Source organism: Thalassophryne amazonica, chromosome 15 (assembly GCF_902500255.1).
Source record: "Thalassophryne amazonica chromosome 15, fThaAma1.1, whole genome shotgun sequence".
In the NCBI taxonomy this organism is placed as follows: domain Eukaryota; kingdom Metazoa; phylum Chordata; class Actinopteri; order Batrachoidiformes; family Batrachoididae; genus Thalassophryne; species Thalassophryne amazonica.
This window is the reverse complement of record NC_047117.1, coordinates 72807644-72834565: the sequence shown is the minus strand read 5'-3', so window position 1 is coordinate 72834565 and position 26922 is coordinate 72807644. Positions and strand designations below refer to the sequence as shown.

The following is a 26922-nucleotide window of genomic DNA, read 5'->3' as shown; positions in this document are numbered from 1 at the left end:
TACAGTTTGCAGTGAAACTGAAATTCAAGTGATGCAGGCTCCACTGACACCAAGCCACAGTCAGTAAAATTATACACCATAACATGTCTGTGAATAAACAAATCAAATATTTATCTATAAAATATGGATGCACTTCTACCAACTAAATAAAAGAAAATTTAGCCCCATATCATCGAGGAACTGACTGGCACAGTGTCTTCGTGGTTAGCACTGATACCAACAAGGTCCTGGGATCGTTTCCCACCTGGTCCTTTCTGTGTGGAGTTTTTATGTAATCCCGTGTGTTTGTGTGGCTTCCCTCTGGGTGCTCTGGATTACTCCTACTCCAACAGACATGCAGGTTCAGTGAAGTGGAAACTCTAAATTGACCTATGAAATGTGTTGTCTGTTTATATGTGACTCTGTGACAGCCATAACAGCCTGTCCAGGGTGTAACCACTGGGATAGGCCCCAGCTCCCTTGACCCTCAACTTGAATAAGTGGGTATAGAAAATGACTGAATGAATACCCGAGTGCAGCACTGGAGAAGCTGAGTAAAGAATAGAGTATCTGGGTTTTGCAATTCGCTTTGATCAAGACTAAGATGGCAGGGTTTCAGTGACTTCCCAACTTGGCCATCAGGAGTAAATCTGCAGAAATATTTTTCAAACCTGGTTAAGAATGAGTATGAAAGAATTACATAGGCCTACTGACCTTAGATTGTTGGTGGCTAGTTTCTGGAAAATCATAGTTTAAAAACCATGTATAAAAAATAATAGGTCATTTGTCAGTCTGGTGTCAAAGACTGCTCTTACCTCAACTAGAAGCAGAAAACTGCAACAACAAAAGAGCAGGCAAAAGCTAATCAATGATTAACAAAGCATTTGAAATGAGAGAAAACAAAATTCTCTGAAAAAGCAAGAACAGAAATTTTGACAACTTTTCAAAAGCTTTTATCGACCACTTCAATGGTGTCAGCATGATCACAGTTAAGATAGTTCCTTATACCCCCGTTACACAGCCGGAATCACGCAGAGTGGCGTGGGACTTATGAATCAGCGCACATCCGAAAGGTGTCTGATTTCAATTCCAAACCTTCTGACAGCCATCTGGTGGAAGTCCCACAGTTGTCAAAATCAGCCGGTTGCCCTGAGTGTGATGCACATGTTCAAACCTCTCCACGCACCGTCGAGATGGGACACCTATCTGACGGTGGTCCATGTGTAATCTGAGGACCATCTGATACCTGACGGCATCAAAACAGCATCTGAAACAATCTGATCATAGTTGATGAGCTCTGAGATCGATCGGTCACGCAAAGTCTCCCACATGCTGTGCCCGTTTGTCCACCTGCCACTGGACCCCGGCCAGGGAGGGTGAAGGAAATGTTGTTATGTAATAAGATGTATGTGACCCTGTGCGCATGTCAGAGGCTCGGTGCAGTGCCGCAATGCAGCTGAACGGTGTAATGCACGTATTATTACACATTCACCCCTAAGTCTGTAACAGGTATGATGTGTAAAGTGTTGCCCAGCACATGATGACATAAATAAACATGTAACTCACCGTTGTACCTCATGTTCCATAGTGCAGCGCAGACAGCTGGTCAGTCCCTTTCACCCGGCTGCACTGTTTGATGGCAACGTCGCTCAGATGACACATCCATAGTCCACCTCTGGCATAAATAATCCCATGTGAAGTGACGCCCCACACGATAATCAGCTACAGTTGTAAGTAAAATGACAACAAAATAGTTTAAGAAAAGAAAAAAAGAGAAAGTCCACTGGCTGCATCTGAATGTTGCGCACATGTGGGAAGTTGGCACACTGCCAGCACAGTTTAGCAGCAGTTTATGGAGTCCAGCTGGACAAAACAAATCTAGCAATGCACATATATGCTGCTCAACACCTCAAAGGGATTTTCACCAGACAAACAGCAGGTGGTCACTGACAGTGTCAACCTGTTTGTGCGCTCTCTGGATGGACAGCTCCTGTGCTCGCATGCACATGTGGATTGGCTGGTACGCTTTATGAACACATATACAACATAGCTGAGCAAATATTTCGGCCACACACTCACACACTGCTTTGATCATCTGTTCCACACACACTTGTTCAGCCATTGTGAACACACGTGCACAGCTGAGTGGACAAAAACTCATCACTCGGATCACCTGTTACGCACATATACGTGCACACTCCATCACGTGAGACACACACCGAGAAGGTTAGTTTAGCGCTGGGAAGTGAGGACAAGCGAGATTTGACTGCGTAGGGTGAGTGAGTGGGTGAGTGAGTGAGGACAGCTCCAATGGTCGGGTGCCGTCTGACAGCAGTCTGTGTCATCTGACTGTTGTCTGAAATATGTTTGGGCTGCATCCTGCAGGTGTGTACGAGGCAGTCCGGATGTGTTCGGACCACGGCTGGACCACGTCTCTTTTCCCCTTGACTGCGTCAGATTATGGCAATATTTGCCGTGTCGTAATAGTTCCTACACTGCTTGCTATGTGTGATGGGGGCTTCAGTTTAGCAAATAGGCTTAATAAAGAAAAGAAAAATATCCAGCAACACAGGTCTGAGGCGTCCATAACCTTTCAGTTTGTTCTTATTTCTCTCCATTTTTAACCCGAGGCCAACAAATGGCCATCAGGTATTGCAAAGACCTGTCGTCCGTCTGTTTGTCCAGCTGTCTGTGCTCAGCATAAGTCCAGTTCTATTACTGCCACAGTCTTCAAATCCACAGGGAACATTGTTGGGACACAGACCTTGCCAAGTTCGAAGATGGCTAACCTTGACATATTTTAAGAGGTATTTTGAGAGGTTAAAATCTTACATTCTGTTTAAAACCTGTTCCATTTTGTGTTTGACTGGTGGGCGTGACAGCCAATAAGAGTAGAGCGCTACAGTGATGTCAGTGGCTGGTCTCTCTCTATGTAAAAGCTAGTGAGAAATAAACACTTCTAAAACAGAAAACCACATTTTTGGAACCTAATAAAACACATCTGAACATATTTTGCAGCCGTTAGTATGGTGACGTCACAGGCTGGTAGCTAATTCCTATGGAGTTAAATTTGTGTCAATACCAGCAAATGCACAGAGGGTGATCTACAAATATTCCTTGATTTGCATAATTTCCACTTTTGTCAAGCTCATGTACATGCACACACAAAGCCTCCTGCAGACACTGGTAAAACGTAAATATTGTTTTGACTGATTAATAGAGGGGCTTCATTGAACATGTACAAATTGTATGTTAGACAACAGGATCTTAATAATTAATTAACAACTCCAATTATAAGAACACAAGACTCATATGGCCGAGGGTATTTAGCACTGCATTATTTTTATTTACGTCATAATCTATGAAGACTGATCTCTCAAATCATAAATCTTCCAAACAAGAAATTTAGGTTGCTACACACAATGATAGATTCTGTATCCTAGCATATATTCTGTCATGTTGGATGTATTGTGAAGGCCAAGAAGTAAATCCTATATTGAGAATGCTCCGGACAGTATACATGACATATTAAAATAATGGATAACAGGCACATAATAGCAGTTAAGTATGTCCATTTTACCTAAGTACCATTTACAAACACTACAAATACTGCAATAACCAGTTTCAATGTTAGTATACCTCCACACACTTTTTTTAAACTGTGGTTTTACACCAGTGTATTATATGCTGCTTGTACCTATGAAGGTGTGTAATTTTGTGGAGAGATTTGTGGTTTTGGTATGTTACTGGAATATTTGTACAAAAAGGCAATAAATACAGTAAAGATTAAATGAACATAGAATACAACCTTGCAGCAAGCGGGGCCAGAGTTTACAGTCCAAATAAAAAGGCACAGCTTCAAGTTGACGCAGCAGACTAAAAGATGACACAACCGCAAGCAGAGTTCAAGACCAGCTAATCAAGCACAGAAAGAATGCTGGATGATTCAATATAATGGATAAAAATGATCTGGGGTCAGGTTCTGCATCAGAGCAGACGTATGGTGTCGCTGCACGGAGGCCAAGATGCCAAAGTGGCGAAATTTGAACAAGGTCTTGGCTAAAAGCAGAGCATTACATGTATTAATTTGCTATAGAACTTTGTGACACACACACAAAGATTATCTGGGTTGGTTCATTCCCTTGAATGGATTACTGATTCTCTTCAATATCGCGCGGATCACGATGGATTCGCTGATGAACCGAGACAAAACCACCTCCGTTTTGGTCTCACTGGATGGCTTTGAGAGGGCTTTCAGACAGCTGTCGGTGGTTTTTCAGTCGTGTGATTATCCGACAAATTGTGGATGAGCCTGGACATGCCAGAACATGTCCTGTGAGGCTTCATCACGGCGTTGCTTTGCGCCATGCGGCACGCCACGATGCGCGGCATTCCTCCGCACGTCTGTCTCAATGTGCCGAAAAAGTGGTGATGTCCACGTCTTTTCACAATTCCTGTGTTAGTCAGACGACATCCCGGATTAAAACACAGCGTCCAGTTTGGAAATGAACGGCACATTCCACTGTTACAGGAGTTTTTGTCATGGAAAGACGAGCAGAGCTGAAAGCAGAGCATACATGTATTAATTTGCTATAGAACCTTTGTGACACACACACAATATTATCTGGGCTGGTTCATCCCTTGATGATTACTGATTCTCTTCAATATCTACAAACAGTCCTTCAGCCAGCTGAGTTTTCTTTGAAAATACTGAGTATATTTTTAAGAAATGTTCACAACAACTCAGTCTGAGCTGTCATCGGTGCCAGTACACAGGTTATTGAACTTGTGTACGGTACACACACTGAAAGTGTTCCATCTTTTCTTTTATCAAATGAAGAACAGCTAAATAGAACTGGGATGTTTTTTGTGATTTCATGTGGTATGAGATGTTGTCTGTATGTGTAGTTGTATTATACGAGGTCTGTTAGAAAGTTTACGACCTGTTTTATTTTTTTCAAAAACCATAGGAGGTTGATCACGTTGTGATTGCATCAGCCAGCTTGAACCTTGCTGTCGATCCGAGCCGCGATCGACAGGCTGAACGACCATTTCATTTTAAACGGATGGCTGTCTGGATCCGTTAAATCGTGTGCCATTTCTCTGGTTATCACAGAGACTGGACCATCAACACATTTTCGGCAGATTTCACTTTTACAAAGGAAGATTTTGTCATGGAAAGCCGCGCGGATTGCTTCGCACGTCATGATGGATTCGCTGATGAACCGAGGACAAACCACCTCCGTTGTGGTCTCACTGGACGCTTTGAGACGCTTTCAGACAGCTGTCGTGGTTTTCAGTCGTGTGATTACCTACGAAATTGTGGATGAGCCTGGACATGCCAGAACAGGTCCTGTGAGGCTTCATCACGGCGTTGCTTTGCGCCATGCGCACCGCCACGACGCGTGAATTTCCTCCGCACGTCTGTCTCATGTGCCAAAAAAGTGCTGATGTCCACATCTTTCACAATTCCTGTGTTAGTCAGACGACATCCAGGATAAAACACAGTGTCCCAGTTGTGGAAATGAACGGCACATTCCACTGTTACAGGAGTTTTTGTCATGGAAAGACGAGCAGGAGGCTTCGCGTGGTCGCGGCAGAAAAAATAAAAAGTTTGGATACTTTTCTAACAGACCTCGTATGTCTGGTGAGTCAAAGAAAATTTCCACCATGGTGGACATTAGATTGATCACCCTGGCACAGTTCCTTTGTCTTAAAAATGAGCAAAATGCTAGAACTAACCCACCACCACCACCCCAAGAGTTATTTACACCATGATATTTTTACTTTGTTTTAATATTGATTGTACTCACTACGTACGTATATTTAACTTTACCAGTGATAAGCTTCATAAATGAAAATCCACATCTAAAAATTACTGTAATAAGACAGGGCGCACAACAGAAACAAAAGACTTCTACGTTGAATCTCCTGCAAAGGTATCAAACACCTCTGTCCAGTAAACTCATGACTCATACGCAGAAGGGGTGTGTGGACCTTTGAAGTGCTATGCTCTACACACACACCTGAACTCACTGCCAATCACTGTGACTGCTGCGTGTGCGCACTGTGTAACTACTACTGTGTGGTGTTTAATGCCACTCACGTCTACTGCTTCCTGGCCAGTGTTTGTCATTGGTTTTCTTCCAGTTTATCATGAATTTGGGGTTTTGAACAACCTAGTGCTCTCCAGATAGGTGTGTGTGGTGTGTGTGTGTGTGTGTGTGTGTGTGTGTGTGGCATGTGTGTAACGTGCATGTGGCATGTGTGTCGTGACTCGTGAGTTAGTGGCATGTAAGGGAGACCACATGGTGAGTGAAGTGGTGAGTGTTTGGAACATAACCAAAACACTCAACATCCATTCACAAGCTCAGAATGAACCATCACCCTCAGTAAAAGTAGAAGACAATCTCTCCCACCTGATTTCCACTCAGATTTAAACATGCACAAAACTTTCTGATGAACTCTGTGGAGATCAGCTGACAAGGAACTCGTTTTGCATCTTTATAACTGCACTTTATAAAATTAACTTCATTTATAGAAATCACCGCACACAGTCGCGATCATTGCGCACCCATTAGCTGGGATGTTGAAATGATATTGCTCTTTTTCTCTGCCACAGTCATTTGCCCACTCGTCCGGCACTCATGGCGTGCTCTGAGGTGTTTGCGAGTAGCCTGTATGGTATTTGGGACTCTTCCGGCCTTGGCGACTCTTCTGCGGATGTCAAGTGCAGCTTTATATGTCACGGTGAACATTGTGATAATGACTGTTTGTGATCGGATGCTGAGCGGCCTTGTAAGGTCCTGGGTAGCAGCCATGTGGCTTGGTGGCGACATGCAGCATTCTATGCGATTTCATGACCTAACAAGGACCCTAGCACAGACCCCATCGCTGTGAAACAGGGGTTTAACAGGAACTGAATCCTGTTGTGAAAAGCCCCTGCCCAGCACAGAGAGCAGTGCAATACTCTTGTAGTTACTGCAGTCACCTTTTCCTTTCCAGACTTTTCCAGAAGCCTTCTGTGCAGATTATACCCTTCTTCCAAACTGAAACTAAGATTATTTGCAATGCCAGCATCTCTAATCTCAGGTCATCACAGCCACTTTGATCTCTCCATCACAGACTGAAATTTCCATCAAGTTATGAACGATGGCTCCTTTGGATGTTTATAAGAGCACTCTCAGATTTTAAACAATTCCTTCTATGGGCAATGGCAACTCCTACATAATCCCAAGGATCTTTCAGGGTCTGATTGTAGAAGAACTCCAATACTGCATTTGTGGAAAAAAGATGGGGGCACGAGTGGTGGTTGCCACACACAACAACAATGTCCTAGTTTTCTTTGTGTGCCTCTGTGTCTTCCTATTCATTGTGGAACAATCCCCAGTTTGCAAGGGAAACATGTTTATGACCAGTCAGTGGCCGCCACTCTGGTTGACGTCACATTTTAGTATCGGCTCAGCTCGCTTGGAACCTCACTTGAGCAGATAGCCAAAAAAAAAGTACCAGGTACTACCCAAATGGAGAAGCAAAAAAAAACACAAAAAAACAAACAAAAACCAAGTTGAGTCAAGATGAGTAGTGCTAATACTGTATTATATGGAGGCCGCCTAGGGACATGGTGGTTCATTTTTTTTTTTTCGGCCCAGATTACTGCGTTCCCTCACAATACCTTTTGCGTTCCCTCACAATAACCTAATATCAGATTAAAGCTCATGCCTATCAGAGCACACAATGAGTGGAATCAGGTGGGGGGAGACTGAACACATATGCACACACACACACACACACACAATGCGATCCCTTCAGATGTGGGAGTAAGTTGCTACAACTTGCACAGCTGCAAGATTCCGTATGAAATATATTTTATTCAGTGGTGTCAAAAGTACACACATTTGTTACTAAGTAGAAGTATAGATACTGCAGTTTAAAAACACTCTGGTAAAAGTTGAAGTATCAACTTGACCTCTTTACTCAAGTAAAAGTGAAAAAGTATGTGCTCCAAACTTTATACTTTTATTAATTAAATAAAAGTATAAAGTACCTTTAAAAAAAAAAAAAAGAAGGTAGATGCCACTATATGAATTGAAAGTTTAATTTAAAAACTGATTCATTCTACATGTGGCCCAAGACCAAACCCAAATTACCCCCAACACCAACCTGCACAAAATGTTTCAATTCTAGAAGCTGTGAAATGCAATCTGGGGACTATTCCAGACGATAAACTGGAGTGAGTGCAGCATCGATTTAGTGAAGGAAAAAAAAAAAAACAACAACTTTCCTTATTCAAATTCATTCCAGTAGTTCGCTCTTAGTAGGATGCAGCAGTTTTCTAGTTTGGCAGATAGTTCTGGAGGAAATCACTGAAAAAATTAACAACTGAAATATGGTTTGACTGAAACAAACTGTCATTAAACTTAAATAAAACAGGGATGAAGTGGAAGTGGAAGAGTCACTAGGTGTTCACAGGAAGCACTTATTTATTCATGTATGTATGTATTTATTTATGTATGTTCATTGCTTTTATATTTTCTGTTGTGTTCTATTGAGGTTCTTTTTGCCTCCTTCTCTAAAATTGTATATAATAATCATTAGATTATTATATATAAACAAAAATAAATTTAAGAAATATTAGAATTTGAAAACAAATGCACCCGCACGTGATGAGAGCTGCAATTGCTTAATGCTAAGTTTTAACATTGAAAATGCCATAGGCACGCTAACCGCGCCATTTTAAGTTATAAAATACATCAACTGTTACAGAAGACCATAACAGGTCGGTTTAACATAGAAAGGTAATAATACTCAGAGAAGTATGCTCATTAGGGTTTTAGCGGGGGAAAATTAAGCGAAAGAAAAGAAAGAATAAAACGAAGCAATAGGGTCGAAGCAGTGCTTCAATCTGCGAACCACTGCTTCGATTGGTTCCACGGGTTCAAAGCAAGCCGTGCTGCAGAAAAGGTGATTACAGGCGCACATGATGTAATATAGATATATATAATATATATATATATATATATATATATATATATATATATATATAAACAGTAAACTGAAGCCCAAGAGTAAGGAAGCTGTTTATTTTAAAATGTAAGGATAGAAAATACAGATACATGTGTGAAAAATGTAATGAGTAGAAGGTAAGAAGTAGGCAGAAAAATAAGTAATGGAGTAAAGTACAGATACCTAAAAAGTGTACTTAAGTACAGTACGAAGTATTTGTACTTTGTTACTTGACACCTCCTGATTTTATTTATACAACAGTGATAGTGAGTGTTAATGTGCCTTAGTCCTCCTGTGGCTCCTGAGTTCTGATCCTGACATCCTCTTTCCTGATGGACATATCCTTTTCTAGGCATCTGGCATGCATAGCTCAGTAGCCATGCAGGCTTCCAGAGCCTTGGATTTCCCCCTGAATAAAGCGCATGGCATCTTCTAGTGCATCATATCTCCGCCAAAACAGACCTGTTTTTCTATAAATATGCTTCCGAGTCTTCACGCACATAATCATATTGTGTCTCACAGATAAAGCCTCCAGTAGATTTTTGTATGTGAGCCCCAGGTTAAAGTAAAACTTAAGTTGTGGCTATCCATGATGTGCAATCCTTCCAATATGGACTCAAAACTTTATTGCGAGGGAACGCAAAATGTATTGTGAAGGAACACAATAATATTGTGAGGGAACGCAATTATCTGGGCCAAAAAAAAAAGAACCACCATGTTCCTAGGCGGGCTCCGTAGTATTATGGAAAAGGGACAGAAATTACTTTTGGCATTGGAAAAAACAAACCATTATTTGAACAATCATTGGTGGGAGAGATCAGTGCACTTGGCCTGCTTCAACTGATGGACTCCAGTGTGTTCGTGTCCTTACCATCAGTCACCACTCCACTGAAGAAGCATCATAAGTGATGTGGATTGGGACACAAAGTGGGGTGACAGCAGACGAGTGTGGGCAAGGGTAGCAACTAACCCGACTTAGCCGGTTTGGTAGCCAATGTTGATCATTGAACAATAAATTGGACCATATCAAACTTTTGTGAGCCTCACAACATAACATGAGACACTGCTGTGTCTTTGTGTTTCCTGAGATGTGGGCTGCACGGGAACACAAGAGCTGGAAAGCTTTGCGAAAGTGGCACCATGCTCTGTATATGTAAACAGGATGGTGGCAGGACACACAAGCTGTTTCCCAACTTTGTTCCCCAGATGTGGAGTTCATAATTATAAACTGCTGATTATTCTAGTTGCCACCAGAACTAACATGTCAGGATTTAGGATTTTCCTTCCCCTTTCCTTGTGTTTCTTTTCATTTTCCCTTGCTGGTGTGTCATGTTGTCTCAGTCTGTCTCTGTGTTGCTGGAAGTGGACTCTGGGCCCCTCCTCCGGCCTGCCCATCTGATCCTCTGCAGTTGCTGAGTCTGTTCACCTGCAGTCTATATGCAATCAAGCCACTGCAGCATGTACCCTGCCTCAGGCATCCAGACGCTGCCAGATCTTTCAATCTCCACTGTGATCCTTCACGCCTGATCTGCCAGAATTCAAAGTTGCCCTCCTGCCTTGCTTCAGTCTTTAGCTGCCAGTTTGGTTCACTCATATTTGACTCTTTGCCTGCCCTGCTCAGCTGTTCCTGTCCTCCACTGCCAGACCTCTCCAGCCCAGCCAGCCTACATCTCACTAAAATAAACTGTGTTTTAGTGGCTGCTGTTTATGTACCACCTACTTCCAATGTGGAGGAAACATGAGTGACCTTTACAGTTCAAATGTGTGAGCACAGACATTCCATTCCAACACTTTTTTTTTAAATCACCACAGGAAATTTCAACCAGGCATGTCTCAAGCTTGGTCTCCCAACATTGTACCTGCCTATGAACTTTCCAACAGGAAAAAACAAGACTCATCTCATCTTCAACCGCTTTTCGCATTCGGGTCGCGGGGGCAACAGCTCCAGCAGGGGACCCTAGACTTCCCTTTCCCATGCCACATTGACCACCTCTGACTGGGGGATCCCGAGACGTTCCCAGGCCAGTGTGGAGATATAATCTCTCCACCTAGTCCTGAGTCTTACCCAGGGTCTCCTTCCAGATGGATGTGCCTGGAACACCTCCCTTGGGAGGCACCCGAGGCATCCTTACCAAGTTCCCGAACACCTTAGCTGGCTCCTTTCAAACGTGAAGGAGCAGCGACTCTACTCCGAGCTCCCCACGGATGACTGACGTCTCACCCTGTCTCTAATGAGACACCAGCCCACCTCCTGAGGAGCCCATTTCAGCTGCTTGTACCCGCGATCTAGTTCTTTCGTCATGACCCAACACTCATGACCGTAGGTGAGCGTAGGAACAAAGATTGACCATAGATCGAGAGCTTTGCGTTTTGGGTCAGCTCCCTTTTCGTCACAACAGTACGGTAGAGCGAATGCAATACCGCCCCTGCTGCGCCGATTCTGCTCACGGCCAATCTCACTCTACCATCTTCCCCTCACCGTGAACAGACCCCGAGGTACTTGAACTCCTTCACTTGGGCCATTTGATTTACACAAATGCGAGAACCCACACAAGGCAAGACAACAGAATGACCAAAAACAATACTTTTGAAAATGGGTCTCAGAATGGATAATATGAAAATAATGCCTTGCGGTTTTCATCTGGATGAGCATATGCAGTTTTCTGAAATGATAATGTCATAGTCCCACATCTCTAACCTCAGCTTCTCATAATGAATGTAATAATGTAATAATAAATAATGTGGATAGCTTAGTGAACACTGGTGTAAATAAATGAAGCACTATGGTGGTAATAATTGCAGAAAGAACACTAAGCTTTTAAAATAGTTGTTTTGTTTTTCTTTTTTGGCAGGACAAAGTGCTGGTGTCCTCTGGTTCAGGCTTAGAAATGCACCCAGAGGAGACAAATGCCATGAGACTACTTTTAAAAACACTGCGTTTATTCCCAAGTAATTTCCACGATAAGAAATTAAAGTATTTCCAGAGTTATCTTCTAGGGGTGTCAGGGTGTCTTATGTCAGGCTGTGATGAGGAATCCAGTTGAAACAACGAACAGGCAAAATTAAGACTTTATATTTTCTCTGCGTGTGTGAATGGTTTTAATATTTGAAACAGTATAAGTCAGAACTGTATAAATGGCCAAATGAGTACTTCACTTAAAAGTAATATGTGGTCTGTAGGATGTTATACTTTAACTCTGCAGGCAGCAGAAAGCTCTCTGCCTGATCTCCGCTGAAAGTTTTGAACATGCACAAAACTTTCTGACAAACGTAGAAGGACATCAGCTGAGGATGGAACTCATTTTCAGATGGGAAAACGACTTTTGTCAGACAAAAACAAACAGACTATTGTATCAGCTCCTCATATGTTTCCTTGATGAGTCAGTGTGATTGGGACATTACTGTTGTGAAAATGCAAGCACACAGACCTAGGGTGAAATGAGAAAAACTGGTTCTCAGGGAAGTCAGACTGTGGCCACAAGGTGTTATCAGTACACTGCAAGACTGAGTGAAACCACACTGTGTAATGACACAATTGAATTGGAACAGTACTCCTGAGTGGGCTGTACCAGCAGTGCACCCTTCCTCCCAGACAGTTTCAACCACTTCTGTAATCGCTTTGAGGCCTCTAACAACACCACAGCACAGAGGCTGACACCATCACCTCGTGAACACACTATACAGTTGTCCCAGACAAGTGTAAAGAGGGCGTTCTCCAATGTCAACACTAGGAAATGTTATGTTTGGTTCTGAATACAGTTTCAAACTACAGGTTAAGGACCCAAACTGCAAGGGGCAGTAATAGGGGAAAAGGTTTATTGAAGAAACCTCTGCATTCTCAGGGTGCAGGACTACTTTGTGTCCCTAGGGTGAATAAAAAGTTTGTGGATCACAGAGCTTTCTCTTATTGTGCCCCTGTTCTGTGAATGATCTCCCTGCTTCAATAAAACAGTCAGATTCTGTACAGACTTTCAGTCCAGACTTAAGATGGACTTTTTTCCCTTTCGTATGGCTAGCATACTGGCATAGTATGTTACTGTAATGGAGGCCAGCAGGTGTCGCTGTGCAGATGTAGTTAGTAATCTCACTCCCAACAGCTCAAAAGGATTATCTGGTCACAAGGCCAGAGCCCTGGGTTTGTAGCCTTCTGGTTAGAGAGTCCGACTCCCATGCCGGAGCTCGTGAGTTCGTGTCCCAACGGGAGCGAATGGGCAGAGTCATAACAACACAACGCAGAGTGCAGCCGCTACATTACCATGCTTTCTACCCTTTTTATTTCATTTTATTAGTAAACAAAGTGGACCATGGCCTCAACTTTATCTAAAGTCTGGGTCTGTGAAGCTTAGGGCTCGCGGCCGGTGATCACCTTAAGGCGCTTTTCCACTTCACAAAGTAGCACTACTCGGCACTACTCAGCTCGACTCTACTCGTTTTTTTCGCTTTTCCATTAGGGTAGTTTTTAGTACCGGGTAGGTTTTTTTAGTACCTGCTCGGGAGCGGTTCCAAGCGAGCTGAGCCGATACTAAAATGTGATGTCAACAGGCTGCCAGCCACTGATTGGTCAGAGAACGTCGTCACTGGATGAGTCATGAGTGCGCCGTCCGAGAGGAAAATCAAAACTCGGCATTTTTAAATAGTCACAGCGGCGTTACAGCGACCGTCGTTTTCTTTTGTTTCAACTGCGAGTTTTTTTTTTATTCGCACAAAACCACACCGTGGTCTGTGGATGAGCTGCGGACGTTTATGTTTGGTGGCGGAGGAGAGAAACAGAGTGGATGAAGCGATCCGAAATGAGGCCGCACTCGGCTCACCGGACATTACAGCAACTCAAAGAACAGCTGAAAAAGCTTAAAAGTGATTAAAGGACCACAATGACCAGAGTAGGTCGGACCGTAAAAGGGCTGGTAACGGTACGACCACAGGAACGCTGTTTACGTACAACACCGCGAGCAATGGGAGGCAGAATGATCGCGACTCGGCTTGTTGAAGCGACGGTAAGTGTTTTTGTGACTGTAGTCTGCTTGAAAGCACCGTTTAATGTTACTTTTCCCATTGGTGGGAAGCCGACTTTAACAACCGAAGATTGTGAGTCTAAACTTGTGTTAAGTAACATCGTTGTCTCATGTACGCGGACACAGTGAGCTAGCTGACTGCTAAATAGCGAGCTAGCTAACTCCGTGCTCCGCTTTAAAGTATTAACTTCTGACAGAAAAACACCTCAAGTCAGCAAGACAACAAACGTGTACATTTGACTCATTTAGTGCCATTACGGTGATGTGTTTTTTTTTTTTTTGACAGTGTCGCCATTTTGTGTTTTTGTTGAAGATCCATTTCCATAAGTGAGAAGGGTTCGAACACCAGCTTCAACATCTGTATCACGTCCAGCACCAAACAGGAACGTGTCATCACAGGTAAGAATAATGTGTCTCACATCACCTTAACTTGCCCAAATACGATATATATACAGGGTGACCCCCCCGCCTAAATCAGTAAACCTTGGTAACTTTTACAAATCAAACTGATGGTTACACAAAAGTGGAGACATTTTAGCAAAAAGTACAATAATTTATTCAAACTTCACAGTGAAACATAACTGGTGTATAACATGATGATGACAAAGGTGTCCCATTCTGTGGCATGAACCTCTGCAGCGGTGACACTGAGAAAACCATCTGAAACACACAGCATACATATTTTAATTAGTGCTGTCAGGTTATTAAAAATAATGTGATTACAAGGTTTGTGATTAGTTAATCTAAATGAATCATTTAATTGCAGGTATATTAAAAAACTCAGATCTGTGTGTTTTTGGGACATTTAATAATCAGGTAAAAAAGGATCAGGGTTATTTTTGTTACATATCAGGGAGGTATTAAACAAGCTGTAAATTTTGTAATTTTGATGGGTTAAATGCAGGCAAATTTCATTGTATTTATGTGTACAATGACAATAAAAGGATAATTTATAAAGAATGTCTATAAAAACAGAATTGTGGGAGTTTGGAGGCTGATTCTTTCTGCACAATATGACTCCTTTAATAATTATCTTATTAGATTTCATATTTTAAATTTGTCCATTGAACATTAAAATCTGGATGAAAAACAAATGTTTTTAATGTGTTTTAAGCCTGTTCGAGTTCAGTGACGACGTTAATTAACGGTCATTAAAACCGAATTAACATTTTGTGCGTGAATGTCAGTAAACACACAAACTCCCACATTTGAGATTTAACAATAAGTTATCAAAGCAAGTTACTTTGGTAAAAAAAAGTATTGACATTAACACGTTTATTGCTCAGAAACGCGTCTTTATTCACAGACCAAGTCACTAACGTCAAAACAAAATGGAGCAAAGTGTGACTGAAGGCCTGATAGGTACTGTAATTAATCTAAATTAACATTTTATTTGACAGCCACAATTTTAATAGTTAATAGCGACAGCCTGCAGTTATTACTTATTTACGAGCTACTTAGGAAGCTAACGATTAGCTTACCGTCATGCTTTGCCTTTTCATCTCTAGCAGCTTGTATCTTCTCGTCTTCATCTTCATATGAATTCCCAAAGTCTTCTGTACGTCTCAAGTGTGTTTTTCCTCGCCGCCAGCAACTTTCTCTTAAAAACTCACAGCAGTAAACACACGGAGTTCACCATTGTTTATGTTTGTGTCGCCTATAAACGACGTCACTGCAGTTTGCTCTGCTGACCCCGCCCACGTTGAAGAGGTACCATTTGCAGTGGAAAAGCTTGCGCTTGGAACCAGACCGAGTAGAGTGGAGTAGTGCTGGAGCTTTGTAGTGGAAAAGTGGCTTTAGTATTTCTTATGTTTTGTCTTGTTGCATAATGCTGACAAATTATACTGTATTTGTTGTCTTTCTGACGTCTTATTCTGTTTTTTTCCTCTCTGTTTGAGGTGCGGCTCCATCCAGAAGTGGGAACTGTCTTCTTTTGCAGGCCTCCCGTCCTGTACACCACCATGAACTCCCACAATTTTTTGTATATTTGTATTGTCAGGTGTGTTGGTAGCATGGCCCAAGCAGAGGGTCACCACTTTGAGTCAGGTCTGCTTGAGGTTTCTTCCTCAAATCAACAGAGGGAGTTTTTGCTTGCCACTGGGGGAGATGATGGTCTAGTTCTTAAGGTGTTGGGATTGAGTCCAGAAGATCATGGGTTCAAATCCCCGCCTGACTGGAAAATGACTATGGGCCCTTGGCAAGGCTTTAATCCCCTATTTCTCCTGGTGTGTAGTGAGCACATTGTATGGCAGCATCCTGGCATCGGGGTGAATGTGAGCCATAAGTATAAAGCGCTTTGAGCATCTGATGCAGATGGAAAAGCGCTATATAAATGTAGTCCATTTACCATTTACCACTGTCGCCTGTGGGCTTGCTCTGGGGGTTGGTAAGGTTAGACCTTACTTGTGTGAAGCACCTTAATGCAGCTTTGTTGTGATTTGGCGCTATATAGATGAAATAATTAATTAAATTAAATTAAAGGTGGAGATCAATTCGAGGAACAGGAGGGAGAGAGGACACTGGAGAAGTGCTTGTGCACCAACTAGTGGGAAAATGTACTTAGACATGAGGAAAGGCACAAAGACAATACTACAGTTCGGAAGACCATAGGTACCACTTGATAGTCAGTCAGAATCATCTGGTGAATGAGGTGCAGTGTGACAGCTTCCAGAGCAGGAGGAGAGAGAGAGAAAGAGAGACAGACAACACCAAAGCCCAAAGGTACACAACAGGAAAGCAGTTGAGCCAGACAGTATTCCAGGCCTTGTTCTAAAGGCCCGGTCCCACTGGGGAGAGGACTAATTGCGCATGAATTGAGTATGCAAATGTCGGGCATTTGTTGTCGTCTGCAACAAAATTGGCCAAAAATGAAAATGTTGTTGGGAAAGTGTCAGTACACGGACCCACAACAGGGGGCGCAAATGAACGGACAATGAAGAAAGTCAAATAACAAGGCTTTACTGTTGTGAACACGCACAACAAATACAACAGATCACAATTTCGGTCTCAAGTTAAATTCCAACGGTGTCGTGTGGGCAGGCTCGACGATAGGAGATGTCTGTCCAAGACGAACCGGAAACCACCCGATTTCCTCTGCCACCGAACCCCGGGAATACTGGAACCGCCAAGTCCCCGAACTCCCAGGTGGTCTCTGCCTCCGCTCGTCGGATCCGGTACTGCTGGCGAGGAACAGACACAGTCAGACGTGGGTGCGGCTGCACCCAACAACACGTGGGGTGGAAAACACCACCTCCACCTCTAATCAGAAAACAACACTGTCTAGTAACTAGAATACTTATCGAATACGTTCCTTTCACAAATGATGAAGGGCTGGCTGAGTTCGTTACCTCCTGGTAGAGCGATATCTCGGCAAATGAGGTGGAGATGCCGTCTTGCTGATATACCTCCTCAGCGATTGGGATCAGCTGTCTCCAGTGATAGATGACAGCTGTCATCTTGGCTGCTCCCGTAAGGCGGCAGCGCCCTCCGGTGCCTGGAGCCCGCACAGTCCAGGCAGGGCGCCCTCTAGTGGTGGTGGGCCAGCAGTACCTCCTCTTCAGCGGCCCACACAACAGGACCCCCCCCTCAACGGGCGCCTCCTGGCGCACGACCGGGTTTGTCAGGGTGGCGACGGTAAAGTCGGCCAGGAGGGCCGGGTCCAGGATGAAGCCCTTCTTCACCCAGGAGCGTTCTTCGGGGCCGTACCCTTCCCAGTCCACCAGATACTGAAAACCCCGGCCCATCCGTCGGACGTCGAGGAGCCGGCGTACGGTCCAAGCCGGCCCTCCGTCGATGATCCGGGCAGGAGGTGGCGCCGGACCCGGAGTGCAGAGGGGTGAGGTGTGATGGAGTTTAATCCTGGAGACGTGGAATACTGGATGAATCCGCAGTGAGGCCGGAAGCTGGAGCCTCACTGCGGCGGGATTGATGACCTTGAGTATTTTGTACGGGCCGATGTATCGTTCTTGCAGTTTTGGGGAGTCCACTTGAAGGGGAATGTCCTTGGTGGACAACCACACTTCCTGCCCAGGACGATACGTGGGAGCCGGGGCCCGCCGCCGGTCTGCATGGTTCTTCGCCCTCGTCCGGGCCCTCAACAAAGCAGAACGGGCGGCACGCCACACCCGACGGCACTTCCGTAGGTGGGCCTGGACCGAGGGCACACCGACCTCCCCCTCAACCCCCGGTGTGCTGGGGTTGATACCCCAAGCACACCTCGAAAGGGGAGAGGCCGGTGGCTGATGACACTTGGCTGTTGTGGGCGTACTCGATCCAGGCCAGGTGGGTACTCCAGGCCGTCGGGTGCACGGCTGTCACACAGCGTAGGGTCTGCTCCATCTCCTGGTTGGCCCGTTCTGCTTGTCCGTTGGTCTGGGGGTGATACCCGGACGAGAGACTGACCGTGGCCCCCAGTTCCCGGCAAAGGCTCCTCCAAACATGCGAGGAGAACTGGGGACCGCGATCAGAGACGATGTCTGATGGTATCCCATGCAGACGGACGACGTGGTGGACTAGGAGGTCCGCTGTCTCCTGGGCCGTTGGTAGCTTCGGGAGGTCCACGAAGTGGGCCGCCTTGGAGAATCGGTCCACTATCGTGAGGATGACAGTGTTTCCCTGGGACGGCGGAAGACCCGTGACAAAATCCAGGCCGATGTGAGACCAGGGGCGATGAGGCACGGGCAGCGGCTGCAGCAACCCCGATGTCTTGCTTTGGTCGGCCTTGCCCCTGGCGCAGGTGGTACAGGCCTGGATGTAACCCCGGACGTCGGCCTCCAGGGACGCCCACCAGAAGCGCTGCCGGACGACTGCCATGGTTCTTCGCACCCCAGGATGACAGGAGAGCTTAGAACCGTGACAGAAGTCCAAAACTGCAGCCCTGGCTTCTGGTGGGACGTAAAGTTTGTTCTTCGGTCCGGTTCCGGGGTCCGGGTCTCGTGTCAGGGCCTCCCGGACGGTCTTCTCCACGTCCCAGGTGAGGGCGGCTATGATAGCGGACTCCGGGATGATGGGATCCGGGGGATCCGACGGCTCCGTTTTGACCTCTTCTTCATGTACCCGGGACAAAGCATCCGATCTTTGATTTTTGGTCCCGGGACGGTAGGTGATCCGGAAGTCAAAATGGCCAAAGAACAGTGACCAGCGGGCTTGCCTGGGATTCAGCCGTTTGGCGGTCCTGATATACTCCAGGTTCCGGTGGTCAGTGAAAACTGCAAATACTGCACTTTCTGTTTTTGTGCAAATTACGTGCAAGACTGTGCCCACTGCTCCCAGTGGTTGGATTCTGTCAATTTGTAAGTAGGATGGGTTAAACGCAGAGAACAAATTTTATTGCATGTATGTGTCATGACTACAGGGTACCACAGTCTCGTATAGGGGTGGGCACTAAAGGGGTAAAATATGACACATAGTTCTCTATTTCCAGGGGAAAAGCTACGGCATTTTCAATGGGTTTTGGGGCAAATTACACACAAAGTGAAAATGCAAAGAAAAAGTGACGATGCGGTAGAAAGTAGACACTCGTGGTTTGTTTATGACCCGGAGCTCAAACATGTCGAGGCAATTTTGCAGGCGAGAGAACGCAGCTACTCTGGTTAGCTGTGTAGGCTAACACATACTGACACAACCGTTACCTTTTGCCCCATCTTCCCTTCTCCACTGGGAACCGAAAAAAAAAAAAGCATTTTTCACGACTGCTACGGTGACTGCAGCTGAAAACTAAACAGTACACCATTTTCCTGTTAGAATGGACACTGTTTGTGGGAAGAGTCTCATCCCTGGGCGGAGTGTGGGAGTGTCGGCACAAACCATTCAGAAGATGGGGGTTTCAGCAGAAACTGTCTTCAATCAGCACATCTGCTAGGTGACTGTGAGTACGCTCATATGCTTGTAAGTTTACCGAGCCGGGCTGAATGGTTTGTGATGAAACTCCCACACTCTGCCGGGGATTCTCTGCCATATTTGTGCCAGCTGTCCCCAGATGTTGTTAAATCATGTAGTGGTTCAAACGAGTCTGCGCTGCCCTGTTAGATGTGTTTGGTGCCAGTTCTCACTGGAGGATCTTTATTTGCTGCTGGAATGACTTTGTGTCAAATGAACAGTTACTAAGGTTTGAGTCACACAGAGACAAAGACTGTCTGTGATGTTTGGAGAGTCGCTGAGAGTCTCTGTCTCTGGCTCCTCAAGAATACAGCGGCAAGAAAAAGTAGTGGGGAAAAAAGTTGCAGTTACATATGTAAGACTCTTAGGAAAGTCACTGATTCACACATGTACATGATCGTGACAACACTGTTGTGTGTCAGTGGTTGTCATCCTTTTGGCTGTAACTCCTGTGGGAGCTGTCCGTGGTGCTGAACCGGGGGCCTTTGAGGATGGGTGACATGCTTGCCTCAGAATGTGTGTCTGTGACGACATGTGTGTGCTACAGCTGTAACACCACCCGAAGCAGTTTGTCCACAGTGGACACCCCGACATATTGGCAACACACAGTGCCAACACATGTTCCCAGACTTGAATTGCTAAGCCAAAGTTTGCACCACACCTTGTTCAAAACCGTTACAACTCAACACCATTGATCGGGCAGTTGTACAGACATTTTGAAGGATATTTATTTATTTATTGGGATAATGATTTTTTGGGAAAAAACAATAACTGCTGTTGTGAATTGCAACAAATTTTGTTGGATATGATTAAAGTAACATTCCAAATAATTATTTTTATTTCAGGGAAAATTGTGATATTCTTTTGTTTTGTGGTTGATATTTTTGATAGTTTTTTTTGGATCTTCTCCTGTGTTGAACAAACTGGATTTCAGCATTGGTTAAAATATTGTCAGTGAGAGTTGTTGAGTCCATAGTTATTCTGCTAGGATGAATGATGGTGGAAACAGTCCTAAACAGTACAAGTATAAATGAGGTGATTTGTAGTTACATTTCTTATTCAGTCCATCTGAGGCTGAACAGTTTGAATAAACCAGATACACCAGAGCTGAGAAACTTGAGAACTTGATTCTGTTCATAAGGAAGTGGACAGTCGTGGGATAATTGAGGGGTCTCCAGTCACCTCGCCTCCCCCTGTCTCTCTTATCCCGCGTGTCCTGTTGTATGGCTGGGGGGCCTGGCTGCCTTTTTGTTTCTGTCTTTTGTTTTTCCTTCCAGGTGGCTTGCATTTGGGACTGAGTGGCTGTGTTGCTGAGGTTATCAGGACCTCACCCTGATCACCTGCGGCTCGTCAGGACTCACAGCTGTGGTGCATCTATATGGATTGGAACATGGTGGCATTTAAGACTGGAGTATACAGTGTGTATTTGCCAGAGACTCGACCTTGTGACCAGACGGGTGAGATCGTCGTCTCGGGAGCCATCTCATCATCAGTGGATGCAGAGAACGTCCAGGGTTTGATGCACAGTCTGTGAAAGAGGAGGGGGTGAGGTCTCACGCTCGTCAGCACACTTCCTGAGGTACGTTAGATTTTGTGACTAACATTTATACAGTCAGTAAATGTGGTGTCCCTCACACCTTTTTATATTGAGCTGTATGTTAGTCATGTATCGGCTTCCACTGCAGTGGAGTTATGTGAACTGGATGTTCCATGCCTGCAGGTTGGGAAGCTGATTAGTAATCAAGCCAGGAAGTGTTTGCTGTTTGTACACCTTTAAGTGTTCTCTCTGTGTGTAGAGTGTGGACTCACATAATGGTTCCTTCTTTCACAGACTCGGTTTGTTGCGGCCACCTGGGGGGTGTCGGCGGGGTCCTTGGGTCCGAACAGCTTCTGGCTCCGGACCGTTAGCGCTGCTGGGAGCGCACCACGCCAGACCGCACTTTCTGTTATTTTTGTATCACTGTTATGTATTAATTCAGTTAGCCTTTGTACCGTGCTCTGCTTATTTCATACTGGGTCCTTCAAACGCTGGTCGGTTCTCCGAGCTGCGTCCGACACATAACATGTCCGTTGATTTGGAAGGTTTTGACCAGTTATTTACATTTAAACACAATTATCCTGAGGGCTAAACCACCACTCAGAGATTTATTAAACAGAATTTAAATGTCACAGAATTGAACAGAATTCAAGTTTTACAGTATGAGTGAGATAGATCTGATCACACCCAGAAGTTCTGAGGGTCCCAGGAGCTGAGAGCTTCCAACCAGGCGTCTGGTGTTCCAGCAAGCTCTCAGCAAAGAGGAACCCCAAACAGTGGGCTGGACTCTTTTTTTCATATTCCTCTGTCTTCCTATACTAATACAGTGATTCATGCTAATCTTTGACGTTGTCCTTCATCTGAGTGGTCTTCATCCCTCTGCTTCGTGGCATTGGTCCTGCCCATGTGCGCCGTGGAGTGTTCTTGCTTCCTCTTTCTCCTAAAGTGACACCTGTGCCTAAACTGATAAGAAATTGTTTTGGGCAGAATACTGCTAACTGAAGGACTGTCAGCAAGTCTCATCACTGCGGTTATACCACAAGAATATTAGTACATCTCATAATTGCACAATATTCTGACAAACAAGTCTAATCATGCCCACATATCAAGTTCAGTCTCCTTATCTTGCTGACTGTGGTCAGGACTGACATCCTGTTCCATATGCTGTTTGCAACGTGGATGTTTCTCGATGTTTTTTTCTGGGCCTCAACAAAAGACACATCACATTTACAACACTTTGAACGTGATTATATGAGTAAAACATCTTTAGAACAGCATGCTAAGAAACTAAACTAATACTTAAAGCAAAAGCAAATCTTAAAGCAAAAGCAAATATAATCATAAACTTAACATACCTTTAATTTGGTACACACAATACACAACTCAAAAGCATACAAACATATATTTCAAAAGTATTTGAACATATAGATATCACATAATTAACCTTAGCTATTGATTACATGTTTAATAAGCATTGATAAATGTGCATATGAGTAATATATCCTTTAACAATAACAGGCTCTATTAATATATAAATGATCACTTCCAAACATTAGTGTTGGGAAGGTGTCGTAACACGGACCCACAACAGGGGGCGCTAATGAACGGACAATGGATAAGGGAAGGAGTAACAATTTAATGTTGCACAAGAACACAACGTAAAATAAACAAAGGTACTGCCAATCACACACAAGAGGATTGCGGGCAGGCTCGAAGATAGGAGACCTCAGATGAACGAAGAGCCGGGACCCACACCGCTTCTACCACCAACGGCCTGAAGAACACTGAAGCCGCCAAGCCCCGAGTCCCCAGGTGGTCTCTGTCCTCCGTTGTCGGCCCTGGTACTGCTGGCAGAAAAAACAGAAGGTAGTGAGTGTGAATCCTCACACCCAGCAACCTTGATTATTGATTCTTGTGGAGGGAGAGCCTCCACCTCCAATCATACACACGTGCAGCTCCGAAAATCCAGTCAAGGAAATACCACCAGGAAAAAACAGCTGCAAAACAGATCAGATTATTATTTGACGTATAAGTCAGCAGAGAGATTACCTTGTATCGTAGGAGATTTTTCGGCGAGGAGGTGGAGTCGCCACCCGGCCTTTATGGTGATGGTGATGATGAGATGATGAGTGACAGCTGGTGTTGAGGATGATTGACGGCTGTCACTCCCAGTGGTTCTGGCGCCCTCTTGTGCTTGAAGCCCGCACTCCAAGCAGGGCGCCATCCGGTGGTGGTGAGCCAGCAGTACCTCCTCTTCAGCGGCCCACACAACAATTAGAACACACTCATAAATGTAACAATATATTCTTGGCTCAATAAAAGATAAAACATAATACAATGATTCTGAATGGGGACAAAAGCACAAATGGTTAATGCATATTTAAGCGCATTTAGGATATATTCCTTCAATTGCTTTGTGATCGCCGACTCGGTTAACTCTCACGGTTCTCTTCTGGTGGAAGCCACTCGTGGGAGCAGGAAGAACTGTCTGAAATCATCAAATTGGAGAAAGAGGCCCCAAGATCGAAAGTAAGAGGCATGTTAAACTTTTATCTGATGCTGTTATTGCACAAACCTGCTGGTCCTTCATTGTTGTTCTGTAGTCTCAGTTTGTTGTGCCTTACTATGACAAAATGAAGGTGATCACCATCCTGTAACTGTAGCAACAAAATGGTGACGTCATCAAAAGGACCTGGTTAGAACTCAGCTGCGTGCCAGAAGGTTGTTGGTTTAAGTCCAATAGTTATGAGGCATGAGAAATCATCATATTTACACTGATGTTCCTTTGAGTTGCCCACACAAAAGGTTAAGTGCAAAACACTTTTACCAGGCCCGGCGGCAGAAAAAATATTAAGGGGGCGATGAGTTTATCACAAGGGGTGGGTGGGGTCGCCCCCCCCCCCCAAAAAAAAAGTGCACACCAGAGGGGACGTGCCTCTGAGCGTGTGTAATGAATTGGGTGCGCTCCTGGAAAGCTCTTGTATTTAGGCTTGTTGTGAAAGTGTAAGTACACGGACCCACAACAGGGGGCGCAAATGAACGGACAATGGAATAGGTCAAATAACACACTTTACTGTTGTGAATATGCACAACAAGTACAACAGATTACAATAATAGACAAAGTCAAATTCACACAGGTGTCGTGTGGGCAGGCTCGAAGATAGGAGACGCCTCTCCAAAGTAGAACCGGAACCACACGGTTTCCTCCGCCACCAGACCCCGGGAATACTGGAGCCGCCAAGTCCCGAACTCCCAGGTGGCCACTGCCTCCGCGTGTCGGACCTGGTACTGCTGGCGAGGAATAAAGAACAATTAAAGGAGGGCGCGTTCGCACCCAGGAATCCGAACGGCAGGTAAGTTACCTCCACCTCTCGTTGGAAAATTCTCAGAGCAAAACACAAAAGTCACAAAGAACACTGTTAAACAGTCAGCTGAGCACGTTACCTTCTCAGTAGAAACGATATCTCGGCGATGAGGTGGAGATGCCGTCCTGCTGATATACCCCTGCAGATCCGATGATTGATGACAGCTGTCGCAGGTGATGGGTGACAGCTGTCACTCTGGCTGCTCCTGCAAGGCGGCAGCGCCCTCTAGTGCCTGGAGCCCGCACTCCAGGCAGGGCGCCCTCTGGTGGTGGTGGGCCAGCAGTACCTCCTCTTCAGCGGCCCACACAACAGGACCCCCCCCTCAACGGGCGCCTCCTGGCGCCCGACCAGGCTTGTCCGGGTGGTGGCGGTAGAAGTCGGCCAGGAGGGCCGGGTCCAGGATGAAGCTCTTCTTCACCCAGGAGCGTTCTTCGGGGCCGTACCCCTCCCAGTCCACCAAATACTGTAAGCCCCGGCCCATCCGTCGGACATCCAAAAGCCGGCGCACAGTCCAAGCCGGCTCGCCATCGATGATCCGGGCAGGAGGTGGTGCCGGACCCGGAGTACAGAGGGGTGAGGTATGATGTGGTTTGATCCTTGACACGTGAAACACGGGATGGATCCGCAGTGAGGCCGGAAGCTGAAGCCTCACTGCGGCGGGACTGATGATCTTGAGGATCTTAAAGGGACCTATGTACCGTTCCTGTAGTTTCGGGGAGGCTACTTGGAGTGGAATGTCCTTGGTTGACAACCACACCTCCTGCCCTGGACGATACGTAGGGGCCGGGGTCCGCCGACGGTCTGCATGGGCCTTTGCCCTCATCCGGGCCTTCAGCAAAGCAGAACGGGCGGCTCGCCACACCCGACGGCACTTCCGCAGGTGGGCCTGGACCAAGGGCACACCGACCTCTCCCTCAACCACCGGAAACAACGGGGGCTGATACCCTAGACATACCTCAAAAGGGGAGAGGCCGGTGGCTGACGACACTTGGCTGTTGTGGGCATACTCGATCCAGGCCAGATGGGTACTCCAGGCCGCCGGGTGCGCGGCTGTCACGCAACGCAGGGTCTGCTCCATCTCCTGATTGGCCCGTTCTGCTTGCCCGTTGGTCTGGGGATGGTACCCGGATGAGGGACTCACCGTGGCCCCCAGTTCCCGGCAGAAGCTCCTCCAGACGTGCGAGGAGAACTGGGGACCGCGATCGGAGACGATGTATGTTGGGATCCCATGCAGCCGGACGACGTGGTGGACCAGGAGGTCCGCTGTCTCCTGGGCCGTTGGGAGCTTCGGGAGGGCCACGAAGTGGGCCGCCTTGGAGAATCGGTCCACTATCGTGAGGATGACGGTGTTGCCCTGGGACGGCGGGAGGCCCGTGACAAAATCCAGGCCGATGTGAGACCAGGGGCGATGAGGCACGGGCAGCGGCTGTAGCAATCCCGATACCTTGCGATGGTCGGCCTTGCCCCTGGCGCGGGTGGTACAGGCCTGGATATAATCCCGGACGTCGGCCTCCAGGGACGCCCACCAGAAGCGCTGCCGGACAACTGCCACGGTTCTTCGCACCCCTGGATGACAGGAGAGCTTAGAGCCGTGACAGAAGTCCAGGACTGCAGCCCTAGCTTCTGGTGGGACGTAAAGTCTATTCTTCGGCCCGGTTCCAGGGTCCGGGCTTCGTGCCAGGGCCTCCCGGACGGTTCTCTCTACGTCCCAGGTGAGGGTGGCCACGATAGTGGACTCCGGGATGATGGGTTCCGGTGGATCCGACAACTCCGTTTTGACTTTGTCTTCATGTACCCGGGACAAGGCATCCGATCTCTGGTTTTTGGTCCCGGGACGGTAGGTGATCCGGAAGTCAAAACGGCCGAAGAACAGTGACCAGCGGGCTTGCCTGGGGTTCAGCCGCTTGGCGGTCCTGATATACTCCAGGTTCCGGTGGTCAGTGAAAACCGTGAATGGCACGGACGTTCCCTCCAACAGATGTCTCCACTCTTCAAGGGCCTCTTTCACCACAAGGAGCTCTCGATTGCCGACGTCATAGTTCCGTTCGGCCGGGGTCAACCTGCGGGAAAAATAGGCACAGGGGTGAAGGACCTTATCGGTCTTCCCGCTCTGGGAAAGCACAGCTCCTATCCCTGAGTCTGAGGC

At 46.0% G+C, this 26922-nt stretch overlaps 1 long non-coding RNA gene across 1 annotated transcript; it reads right to left on the bottom strand.

The window, feature by feature from the left end:
* Positions 1 to 2: 2 nt before the first annotated feature.
* Positions 3 to 3872, bottom strand: LOC117526930. The gene is made up of 2 exons (XR_004565385.1): positions 3788 to 3872; positions 3 to 87 (listed from the first exon to the last, which is right to left on the bottom strand). It is a non-coding gene; the product is annotated as an uncharacterized LOC117526930 (long non-coding RNA).
* Between the last annotated feature and the right edge of the window lie 23050 nt (positions 3873 to 26922).